This window comes from Ictidomys tridecemlineatus, chromosome 5 (genome assembly GCF_052094955.1).
Source record: "Ictidomys tridecemlineatus isolate mIctTri1 chromosome 5, mIctTri1.hap1, whole genome shotgun sequence".
NCBI lineage: Eukaryota > Metazoa > Chordata > Mammalia > Rodentia > Sciuridae > Ictidomys > Ictidomys tridecemlineatus.
The window spans coordinates 113098454-113111459 of NC_135481.1; positions in this window are offsets into that span (position 1 = coordinate 113098454).

Here is a 13006-nt window from a genome sequence, read left to right on the forward strand (position 1 = left end):
AAAGACCTAATCACCACCTCAAGATCTTTCTAGAACATTCACACAGAGCATTCTGGCAGCTTTGCAGTTCTGAAATAAGGTATGTGAGTAGAAGGGGCGGTTTCCTGAAGGAGAAGGTGCTTGGTCCTGTCCCCAGATGATGTCCGTGAGAGAGCCAGGCAGCTCTTCTTTCCCAGGAGGGCACCCCCCTCAAGCTGGACTTTAGCCACATTTACACACTCGGTTCCTTGCACACTTCCTGCTAGTTTACAGAGCTCTGCACAGTGTTTGGTAACCTCTGTGGAACTGGAACTGGGTGCAGCAGAGACAGCCCGGGACAGAGCAACATCTTCCACCAACGGACCCTCACCATCTCCATCTTCCTGTGACTCCACAATGTCAGCTCCGCCAGGTCCTCCCCACAATACTGTGGCATTGCAATTCCCAGGCGCCAGGCTCTGGCCTCACTGCTAACTTACACATAGGATCCCTCCCTGGAACATTTAGGTCCTTTTCTCTTATTTTACATTATGGTCTTTCAGATTTCCACAATTCAACTTCCCATAACACTGAACTACATTATATTTTTGATTTGCTTAAGTCTTCTAACTCCAGATTCAGGGTTTCTATTACAGTTTTGCCATCCAGGACATTTGTAGGAGACCTAAAAGTCACAGAGTGTGTGTGTGTCTGGTGCTTTTGTCTTTCTGTGGACATCCTGTGGCTGTTACAACAGCCTCAGGCGGAGGGCACTGTGGGGTCACTTCCATGTTAGGACAAGGACCATGAAGCTGGCAGAGCTTTCAAAGTTTGTCTAATGTCCTCTAGTTCCTGACAGAACTAAGCCTGGATCTTACCTCAACCAAAACGGACCGTTGGGCTGGGTGTGGCTTGATGAGCAAACACTCACCCTCGTGTGTGCAGGGCTCGGGTTCCACTCCTGCATCCAGACAATCCTCAGGTGGCATTTACCTTTGGATTTTAAACATATGGTTGTCATTTCTTCCTTTCTCTCCCCTTCCACCCACCTCAGGATGGATGAGAAACTGTGCAGGCCTCAAATCAGACTGACGTAGGTGTATGTGCCGGTAGTTACTAGCTGTGTAGCGAGGGTGGATGCCACACCAGCCTTACTGGCCTCTGCCTTTAAAAACAAAATTAAACTCCCCCCCGCCAAACAGGTACATGAACAACACTAGTGAAACCTGAATGAGTCCTGCACATTGTAGCAATGTCAATTTCCTGGTTTTGATATAGCACTCTAGTTATGTAAGATGCTGCCATTAGGGGAAACTCATAAAGATTCAGGGGATTCTATTATTTTTGCAATTGTCAGTGAGTCTGTGCTTTGTGTAAGGGAGGTGTACTAGGGATTGAACCCAGGAGTGTTCTGTCACTGAGATACACCCCCCAGCTCTTTTTATTCTTTTATTTTGAGGGTATTGTAAAATTGCTCAGGCTGGCCTCATACTCGCAATACTCCTGCCTCAGCCTCCTGAGTACAGATGTGTGCCACCATGCCTAGCAAGTCTATGATTATTTTTAAATGAGATATTTAAAAAATTTAGTAACCCCTTAATATCAATAGACTCTCCAAAATGTGTGTACTCAACTGGACTTTACTGAACCACAGAGGAAATTCTTATATCATAATATTGCCTGGAAAGAAAAAGACCACTGTATTTCACTGGCACCCTGACCACAACTGTGTTCAAGAAAGGAAATTTATACCTAACAACAACAACAACAAAAAGTGGAGAGACACTGCCAAATGTTTTTTTTTCTTTTTTTTTTTATTGGTTGTTCACAACATTACAAAGCTCTTGACATATCATATTTCATACATTAGATTGAAGTGGGTTATGAACTCCCAATTTTACCCCAAATGCAGATTGCAGAATCACGTCAGATACACATCCACAATTTTACATAATGCCCTATTAGTAACTGTTGTATTCTGCTGCCTTTCCTATCCCCTACTATCCCCCCTCCCCTCCCCTCACATCTTCTCTCTCTACCCCATCTACTGTAATTCATTTCTCTCCTTGTTTATTTTCCCATTCCCCTCACAACCTCTTATGACACTGCCAAATGTTAACCGTGATTGTCCCTGAGTGGTGGGAATTGGTTTGGCTCCTACCTGCTTTCCTCTGTTTTCTGAATTTTCCATGATTAACTGAATTCCCTTTTATCATCCAGGGAAATGACACTTCAACAAAAGAACAGACTTTGGCGCTGGGCCAGAAAACCTGGGTTGTGTAGTGACTGTTCACTGTGCAGCAGTTATTGGTCTTGCAGAGTTTAATTAAATGAATTATAAAATAAAATAAATTACATATACTTATGTTAAGATGCATAATTTATTATGGTAGAAATGACGCTCCCTGGCTACATTTTTCCTATTTTTTTTCAATTAACTGTTTCTTCACCCCTTTCTGTTTTTCAGACTGAACTTATTTTATTTTTTAAGAATCTAACCTTTTTTATTTATTTGTTTTTACGTGGTACTGAGGATCGACAGTGCCTCACCTATGCCGGTAAGCACTCTACCATTTTTTTTTTTTTTTTTGGAGATGTTTGCAGCTCATACTTCAAGGAAGAACAGTGAAAAGGTCACCGCACACCTGTGATGTTTCCTTCCAGAAAGGACCTACGCTGCCAGGATTGCACCAGGCTTTTTGGAGGAGGACCTCTTCCGTGCCTGTGTAGGAGGTGTCTACTCTTATCCTTGGAAACTCATCCCACTTCCTTTCTTCTGTTAGAGTCTCCCCAGGATGCTTCTGCAGGTCAGCAGTGGACACCTGCAGAGCCCATGCAGGTGGCCCCTGAGCAATCTCTCTTTTCACTTTATTTCCTGCCCAGGTAGCTCAGGGTGGGACTTTCAATCTGGGGTCTGCAGGCATATCCTTGGGGCCCTATGAGTACTACTAGAAGTTTTGAGTGTTGTGTTTTCATTTCTGGATCATCTGAATGATTTCCCTGGAACCCAGTGTTGCTACGTGATTTAAAACCTGTTTTTCCGCCTAGAGAGGTGGTGCATACCTGTAATCCCAGTGACTTGGGAGGCTGAGGCAGGAGAATTGTGAGTTCAAAGCCAGCTTCAGCAACTTATTGAGGTCCTAAGCAACTCAGAAAGACCTGTCTCTAAATGAATTACAAAAAAGGTCCGGGGATATGGCTCAATGGTTAAGCACCCCAGGGTTCAATCCCTGGTACCAAAAACAAACAAACAACAACAACAACAAAAACTCTGCTTTTTCCATTTGGGTTAAGGTCATGTTCGTGGCAGATGAGTCAGTATCACCCGAGGCACATGTTTCTAGAGTTCAAAACAGAAAGATGGCCTTTCATGCTGGGGTTATAGCTGAGTTGGTAGAGCGCTTGCCTAGCATGTGTGAGGCACTGAATTTGATCCTTGATAGCACATAAAAAAATGAAATAAAGGTATTGTGTTCATCTACTATAAAAATATTTTTTAAAAAAGAAAGATGGCCTGGCCTGGTGGTATACACACTATAATCCCAGTTACTAGAAGGCTGAGGCAGGAGGATCCTAGGCAACTTAGTGAGACCCTTTCTGGAAATAAAGTATGAAGGGCTAGGGATGTAGCTCAGTAATAGCATACTTGCCTAGTGTGTATGAGGCCCTGGGTCCCATCCCCAGTACTGCAAAACACAAAAATAATGAAAAAACCAGAAAGATGGCAAGAGAGTCAGGAGTTGTTCCTAGGTGATAGATACTGCAGCTCCCACTTCCCTACAACAATATGCATTAGCAGTTAGTGTAGTAGCAAGCAGACAAGAAAGAAGTTTAATTAAGGCATGGCGGCACACACCTGTAATCTTGCACGTGTGAGGCTCGCTTCAGCAACTTACTGAGACCCTGTCTCAGAATAAAAAATAAAAAGGGCTGGGAGTATAGCTCAGTGTTTAAGTGCCTCTGGGTCAAATCCCTGGTACCAAAAAAAAAAAAAAAAAGATTTTAATTAAAAGCTACTTAAATCTTTTCTGTATTATATTTTGGAGGTGCACAAGTAAATAGATTGGCTCATTAAAATAATGGGTAAGTGGTTAGGAAGGAGTCCATTATTCAAAACCCAGAGAAAAATCAATGAAGATAATGTCAGTAGCTCAAATAATGACTCATTACCCGGAAGGTGGGGGATATGAAAGAAAGATATCAAGTTGAAACTCTTTCTTTAAAGTACATACATACTGATGATTTTCAGTGATTTAGTTTTAGTAACACATCATCCCTCTGATTGATTTAATGATGTTAACTTGAAGTTTGTGACTTTTTGCTGATATTTTAAAGTTTATTTTAGTTTAAAAGGTTAAGCAGAATATGAACTTTTTAAATATGGGGTTTTGTTTGTTTGGTTTTCTTTTTTTAAATTTTTTAATAACTTTTAAAAAATTTTTTATATCTTTATTTTTAAATTTTTTTTTAAACTGATCTTTTAAAAATAAATGACAGCAGAATGCATTACAATTCTTGTTACACATATATGGCACAATTTTTCATATCTCTGGTTGTATATAAAGTATGTTTAATATTTATTTTTTAGTTGTACTTGGACCCAATACCTTTATTTTATTTATTTTCCCTATGTGATGCTGAGGATTGAACCTGGGGCCTCACACGTGCTAGGTGAGAGCACTCTACTGCTGAGCCACAACCCCAGCAGCTTGTTTGGTTTTCAGTGAGGGGGATTGGACCCAGCCGGGGCTCACACATGCCAGGCAAGAGCTCTAACCACTGGGGAACACTCAGAGCCCCTTAAGGGCAGAAATAATCTAACAGGTGTGTTTTCTTCCCTTTCTTCCCTGCCCAGTCTAGGAAGGGGTCTCTCCTCTGACCCTCACCTGCTTCCACCCCCAGCACCTACTGGTGCAAATCTTTCCCTTCCAGGAGTATTTGAAGCGAGTCTTTCCAGCCCTCCAGGAAGGGAAACCATGATTTAGCGGGTGATGGTTCAGTGTCTAGTGGCACAGGGCCACCAAGGCTCACCTGGAAAGAACAGAGAGCAGGGCTTTGTGTAGAGCCGCGAAGAGGGACGGCGAGGCCTGCCGAGGGAGGGCCGAGGCTACACCAGAAACTCACCAGCTTCCGTTTCCAGGAGTCACCTGCAACAGGAGGGAGTCAAGTTCTCACCAGGGACTGCTCAGGAGAGGCAGCATGGAGTGATGCCAAAGGCTGTTCTGCCCCGTCAGGGTGTGAAGTAGGGACTCTCCCTTCTAATACTCCAGGATCCAGGAGCCCAATGGAGTGGCATTCTCAAGTGCCTCTGGGTTTGCTTAGTTAGGGGTGACATTCTTGAGCTAGAATCTCCCAATCTGGGACAGTGATGGGGTGACCCCCTCAGGAAATCCTGAGGAGGGGGCACTGGCTCTGTTGCTGCTGGTGCAAGTGAGAACACAATGGAGGGGGTCTGAGATGCTGGAAGAATCTCAGCTGGGTTCATTGCCGTTGTCCACATAAGGTGACCAGGTGCCTCAGCAGCAGGAGTGATGCCCCTTCTGTCTTCCCACCTGCCAGTCTTTTCTCCAGGTGGGCTGGACCCATCAGAAAGCAGGTGGCCAAGAAGTCTGGAAGGCAGTTTTCAGAGCCCCAAGTCCAGAGCAACTGGACGAGTCTACTTGGGGCTAGGGGACTGTAGACCAAGGATCCCTGGGTCATTTTCAAGGCCAGAGAGGAGTTAATCTCCTTCAGGACTCTTAGTTGTAAGACACAGAAACCAACTTTGACAATTGAAGCTGAAAAGGAATTTACCAAAAGCTACTAGAAACCTTACCTAACTGGTTTAGGAACCCAGGTATGAAACCACAGCCCAGCTCCAGCCCTGTGAGGACATCACTGCCATCTAGTATCTGGATATTCCTGCCACAGTGTGAGACATTCTGTCATTTTCTAGCGTGACATCCATCTCTCCTCTCCTATCTTGTGCTTCCCTGTAGGTGAAACATCTGATCCTGCCCACTGACTTTGGGTGTGTTCATGTGACGTGCCAATCAATGGAATGTGGGCAAAGTGACTGTCAGTTCTGAGCAGAGGGTCCAAGAAGCATCATGGGTTTCTGCCTCTCTCTCAAGTTCCTCCATCTTGCATGAGGACATCAGGCCCCAGGCTCTGGCTGTACCTTCCAGAGACCTAGGATAAGATCCATGGAGCATACCTGAACCCAACTATAACCCCAGGCCCAGCACATCAGAACCCAACAGAGAGCACATGACCCACTGTCCAACTACAACTTACCTATGGAAGTGAGTGGGAAATACATGCATGTTGCTGAAGGCCACTGAGATTTGGAAGCATTTGTTACCATAGAAAAGCTGACAAATACACATGACCAGCTTAAGACTCCTACCTATGTTTCTTGGTATCCATAGCTCCAGATGCAAAATCCTATGTGAGGGTACCTATTGCCCAATCCCAGATCACACACCTGTACAGACTGACAGGGCCATTTGGGTGTTTGAATTTTCTGTAGAAGTAGTTGGGCCCACGTATCCTCTGTTTCCCCACAAGACTCAAAGGTGGGTGTACTTGATTGTCCTTAGTGTCCTCCAAGAAATCATGTCAACCCAGAGCCTCAGAATGTGGCCTTATTTGGAAGTCGGACCTTTGCAGATGTAATTAATTAAGTTAAAATAAGACCATACTGGAGTAGGATGGGCCCCAATCCAATGACTGGTGTCCTTATAAGAAGAGAAAACAGAAACGCAGAGAGATTCCTGGAGAGGCCAACGACAGAGGCAGAGATGGGAGTGATATGCCTCCAAACCAAGGAAGGCTGGGGCTGCTGCAAACGCCAGAGGAAGAGAGGCCTGGAAGAGATCCTTTCCCTCAGAGGGACTGTGGCTACTCTGATAGCTTGATTTCAGACTTACAGCCTCCAGAGCTGTGCAGATTTGGCTTCTGATGTATTTAAGACAGCATCTCGCCATGTTGCCCAGGCTGATCTTGAAACCCTTGGCTCAAGTGAGCCTCTTGCCTCAGTTTCCGAGTAGTGGGGCCATAGGAGCACCACCACGCTCCGTCAAGTTTCTAGTGTTTCAAGCCACTCAGTTCATGGTGTACAGCAGCCTTGGGAGACTAACACAGTGGACCAATCCTCAGATATCAGAAAGAAGTGGAGAAGCTACCCCTTAACCCAGCCAAAAGATAAACTTGTTTATCAGTAATATTCTGAAACAATAATTTAAGGGAAGGAGCACTGGCTGTTTATTTTCTTTTTTTAATTATTATTTTTTTAGTTGTTGATGGACCTTTATTTATTTATATGTGGTGCTGAGAATCGAACCCAATACCTCACACATGCTAGGCGAGTGCTCTACCACTGAGCCACCACCCCAACCTTGGCTATTTATTTTCTATTTTTCTTTTTTAGCAGCTCCGGGTATCAAACTCAGGGCCTCACAGATGCTAGACAAGTGTTCTACCACCAGCCACATACCTGGCCCCCCAATATTTCTTCTAATCTGTACGTGAAGTAGATATGTGGCCAGGGCTTCCCCCGGCTGCCATGGCCTCTGCAGAAGGTGGGGATATAAATATGTTTCTTATATGTTTTTCATTTTCTTTTGTTTCTTTTAATAATTGAGTTGTACACTTTACTTCTGTGTATTTTTGTGTGTGTACATGTTTTTATTTTTGAGACAGGTCTCAACAAAAAGGAATGTCACCGGATGGGGGTGGGAGGAGGTCTCTCCAAGGAGCAGTGGACAGGACCTCTACTTGGCCCTAGGCAGGTTCTTGATTTCTGCCACTGAAAAGAATTTCAAGATGCATCAGAGCACAGCACAAGCAAAAACTAATTAAAGGACAGCAAAAGTACATGCACCCCAAAGGCAGGGTGTGGCTGCCCCTTGCCCCTCAAAGAAGAGAAATGACTACCCTCTGATTACAGGTGTCTCCTGGGGAGAAATGTGCAGGTTGCCAGACAACCTTCTTTGAAAATCAAATCCCATGTCAATCATTTGATATTCGGGGTTTAGAATGTTTCTCCCTGATTAAGCAGTCTAGCCATAAATCAGCTATGGGTATGTTGTGAAAGTCTTGGAATCTGGGGACATTTAAATTGATTGTGTTCTGCTCATAGACCTGGGTCTCCCTTTACTAAGGGCCTCATTTTACCCCTCCCCCAGAGCTCACCGAGCTCATCAGAGATTTCCCAGGCTGCTCTTGAGCTCCTGGGCTCAGGCAGTCCTCCTGACTCCATCTGTTGAGTAGCTGGGACGGCAGGAGTGCCCCACTACACCTGGCTGTCTTTTTAAGATGGGAGGTTTGACAAGGTGATGGCTGGCGTGGAGAAAAGGAGAGGATTGGAACATATCAGATGCTTCAGAGCTAAGTGTCAAACCTGGCTCTGGTTTGGATCCTGGATTGGATTCCCATAAATCAACTCTAACAAGATATTTTTGAGATAGGAAAATTTAAACATGGACTATTAGGTACTAGGCTGTTATTAATAATTTTGTCAGATGGGATACTGGCATTTTAAGGAGAGGTCTATCTTTGAAGAGGTATATACTAAGGTACATAGGGGCAAAAGCATAATGTTTGGGAAATGCTTTAAAAGCATTATAATGATAGAACCAAATTTCAACCACTGCTTTTGGGTGAGAGGTGTGATTTCTAGTGGCCAGTCTACTTGTCTTTGGTATGTGAATATTTTGAAAATTAGCATATTGTATTTTAGCAAATGGAAGAAGCAATAAGCTATTCATAAAAACTTAAAGCCTGTGGAGAGACATTTGGTTAAACATCGTATATTGAACACACATATTTATCTCTGTTTCCACCTGAAACTCATCCAAAATGACAGTCAAGGACTAAAACAAGTATAAGCCTACAAGAACAAGAAGTGGGTGGATTAACTGCCGAGGAGAGATGTCAACATGCTTTTGGCAGGTGGACAACTATTGAAGGAACAGTCCCTGCAGGGTATATCACTACTTGAAAGCAAATCCCCCCTCAGACCACCCAAAAGACTACAGACAGCAGCAGGAATAGTGACACTGTGGGACTAAAAACTGAGAACACCGATACCAGATCACATCTCTAGTCCCTGTGAATGCTACCTTACTTGGAGAAGGGGCTTTGCAGATGTGATTGAGGATTTTGAAATGAAGAGATTATCCTGGATTATCCAGGTGGCCCTGTGTAAGCAATGGCAAGTTTCCTAACAGGAGGCAGAGGGGCATCTGACACGGAGCCCAGAAGGCCATGTGAAGATGGGGCAGAGCTTTGAAGAGGATGATCTTGAAGATCAGAGTAATGTGACCACAAGCTGGCAGCCTCCGGAGCTAGAGGAGGCAGGGAACGAACTGTCCCTAGGAAGCCTCTGCAGGGAGCACAGCCTTGGAAGCACTTTGATTCTGGAGCAATGAAACGGATTTTAGACTTCTGGTCTCCAGAATGCTGAGAGGGTAACTTTCTGTCATTCTGAGCCATCGAGTTTATGGCAACTTGTTATGGTGGCCACAGAAAACTAATAGGAGGAGTTCGAATGGAATTCAGGTGTAATGAGCCCTGAGACTCCCAGAGCCCTGTTCTCACCTGTGACCCGACCCTGGCAGGAGATGGGAGGGTTGTTCTCTAGACAAATTGGACTTGAAGTAGAGATGACCCTGACATGGTGGTGCCCAGGCAGATTGGGGTATGGGTGAGGCTTTTAACTGGGGGTCTGCATTTCAAACCAAGGAAGACCATGGCCTCTGTTTCCAGCCCTGGACAGTAATCTGGCTCCTGGAATGTAGGTGGTCAGCCTCACATTCCTTGTGCAGATTAAAGGATCATTCCCCAGGTGACTGAACAGTCTGGTAGAAAAAATCTCCAGCTACTGAAATCTGGGGTTCCTCAACTAAAAGGCTGGCCTGCTATCCTGTCATCTTATGCTAAAGCCCACTCCAGGCCCCCAGCACCACCCACCAAAGCAGTGCTTGCAGTCAACTACTTAGTGCTCCACTTTGAGGTGAGAAAAGACAGCTAAGGAGCCTCACAGTTGAGAGGCCACTACATGTCCCTCAGACTCATTGGAGAAAAGCTTCCAACATGAAAAAGAGAACAAAACAGAAAATAGACACTGGGATGCAGGACCACCCACAGATGGGACATAGTGGGGAGCTTTTATTCAAGTGTGGGGCTCAGACAGCTGTTCTAGTTGCCTGGTATCTGAGAGATGGATCTGTTTGGAAAAAATAATGACCATGTAGGGAATGGTAAAAAACTAAAACATAAACAAACAAAAAACCCTGGAATACATATCCTGAGAGTGATAACAAAGGATAATCAGCCACTGAGACAGACTGCATTTTTCAGTAGGATACATTCCTGCTCCACATGCCCTTCTCACAATATGACCCAAGTGGGACGTACGGTTCTTTCCTTTCATCCGTGGAGAGTAGGGTACTTATGGATGCCCGCCAGTAACCAATACGTGGAGCAGAAGGAATGCTGCAGGACTTCTGGGCCAGGACCACTGGAAAGAAACAGCTTCTGCCTGGCTCCTGGAATCCCCAACTATGTTGTGAGGAAGCCCGGCCACTTGGAAAGGCCTGGCAGATAGCACTCCCAAACTGACCCTGCATCAATGACCAGGTGAGTGATGAGGCTGATGTGATTCCAGAGGCTTCCAGCTGAGACCTCAGATATCAGGCACAGACAAGCCATCTCTAACCCTGTCTCAGGGTCTGGTCTGGCCCAGAGAAATTATAAGAAATAATGATTATTGTTTTAAGCCACTAAGTTTTGGGGGTAGGCAGGCAATAAAAGATGAGCAATACAACAAAGAAATAAGAACAAAGAGTTGTTAAATTTGAATAATGAGACAATTATTAGTGAATACTAGGAAAGCCAAGCTACAACTGAAAAACTAAAATCCAGCAGAAATGAAGGAACTGAGATCCAGATTAACCACGATGACCTGGTCACTTGCCCACCTCTCAACCCATCGCCATAGTCAGGAAGAATGTGGCTCACAGATTGGCATAGGCTTAGTTATCTATCCACCCCTTCACAATGGCCACACCATTGGGAGAGAATCCTCAAAAAACTGGGGTTGTTACTGGAACAAGATGGATGGATAAGGACCGGGGAGAGAGGCCAGTAGATGTCCTGGAGGATGCACGCATTCCTCTAGTTGTTCTGGTCTCAGCTAAGCTCTGTGGGGATCAGTCACTCTGAGAAAAGGCCATGGTCTTTGAGTCTTTTATTTAAAAGAATAGCTGGGCCATTGTCTTGGTCTAGGATAAGTCCCTGCCAACTAGCTAGGATTGGCTCAGCCACTGGGGCAGAGAAGTCACTGAACCCTGGCTTTATTTAATACATGATTAATTACTAATACAAATAAGAAAATGGGATTGCCTTTTTGTAATTTCTCCTTTTATTTTGTTTATTTATTCAACAATCTGTACTTATTCACTGCAGAAAAGTAGAAATGTAACAGAAAGAGGAAAGGCTAAAATTTCCTATAATTCTGCCTCCCAAACTAACATTTTGGTGTCTAGTCTTCCAGACATATGTTCATGTATTTTTCCAATACAAAAAAGAGATTGTCACATAAATACTACTGTATTCTGATTTATTCACCCAATGGTAGGTTATAAGCTTATCAAGAAGTACCCATTAGTTTTGCACCATATAATATTACCAAAATTTAGCCAGCTTTGGCCTACAAACCCAGAAACTGCACATATTTCAAACCAAGTTTTGTTTTTGTTTTCTGGGGCAGGGGTACCAGGAAATAAACTCAGGGGCACCCGACCACTGAGCAACACCCCCAGCCTTATTTTGTATTTTATTTAAAGACAGGATCTCACTGAGTTGTTTAGTGCCTTACTTTTGCTGAGGCTGGCATTGAACTCTTGATCCTCCTGTCTCAGCCTCCCAAGCTGCTAGGATTACAGGCGTGTGCCACCACATCCGGCCCAATACAAGTTTTTAAGTGGCAACAGAGCTCTCAGTCTTTTGGATGCTGCAACATTTATTCAACCATCACTTAGGATTGGACATTTTATGTAGTTTCTCCTTTTTACATAGTTACAAAAATATTGCAATGAAAAACTCTTACAGTTCATTCTTTTAAAAGATTCTTTTAGTTTAGTCTGGTTAAGTCACCCAGGCTGGCCTCAAACTTGCCATCCTCCTGCGTCAGCCTCCTGAGACGCTGGGATTACAGGCATGCACTACTGTGCCTGGCCCATGTCCAGCTCTTAAAGCTCATTTTCTGTGGGTATCCTTATTAGTTTCTTGGGTTACATTTCTATAAGTGGAACATGTTAAGTGGAAGGAATGCACACTTAAAGCTCTTGTTGTGTATTGTGGTATGTTAGAGGCCAAAGACTGGTGGGTTCAAGGTAAATCTTCCTACTCAGAAGGAGGCCTGAGGGTGTCAAGAGCCTGTGCCCTCGCTGCTTCTTCTAAAAGGACCCTTTTGGGGGGGGGGTGGCTCAGAGGCCCTGAGCTCCATTCCTGGTGACACACACACACACACACACACACACACACACACACACACAAAGGCGCTCAGACACAGAAGTGAGATCAGAGGGAATCAGGGAAAGTGAGGAGAGGCTGGGCATTTCCTGCTGGGAGTAGATTGATTTAGTAGATTTAGGAGGTAATTATGCCCATACTCTAAAAAGGCTGGTTACAAAACCTAGGCCAGTCTGTTTCAGCCTTCAGAATGACTCTGGCATACAAAAGACAAAGAGTCTGGTGGGCTCCTCTCAATCAAGGCACATAGGGTGCTTTTGTCAGGATCTCTGGGTTGATGTTATCTAGTCAATAGACAATGTTTGGAATGCACCCTTATCATAGGTCTCTGGCAATATTTTTCCCCTGGTTTTTAACTTTTTGGGGTACTTTGGATTGGACGGAGGGACGCTTTCCCACTGAGCTGCATCTCTAACCGTTTTTGAGACAGGTTCTCGCTGTTTCTGAGGCTAGTGTTGAACTTGTGTTCCTCCTTCCTCAGATTCCTGAGTGATTGGGATTACAGGTATGTGCCACTATGCTTGGCATC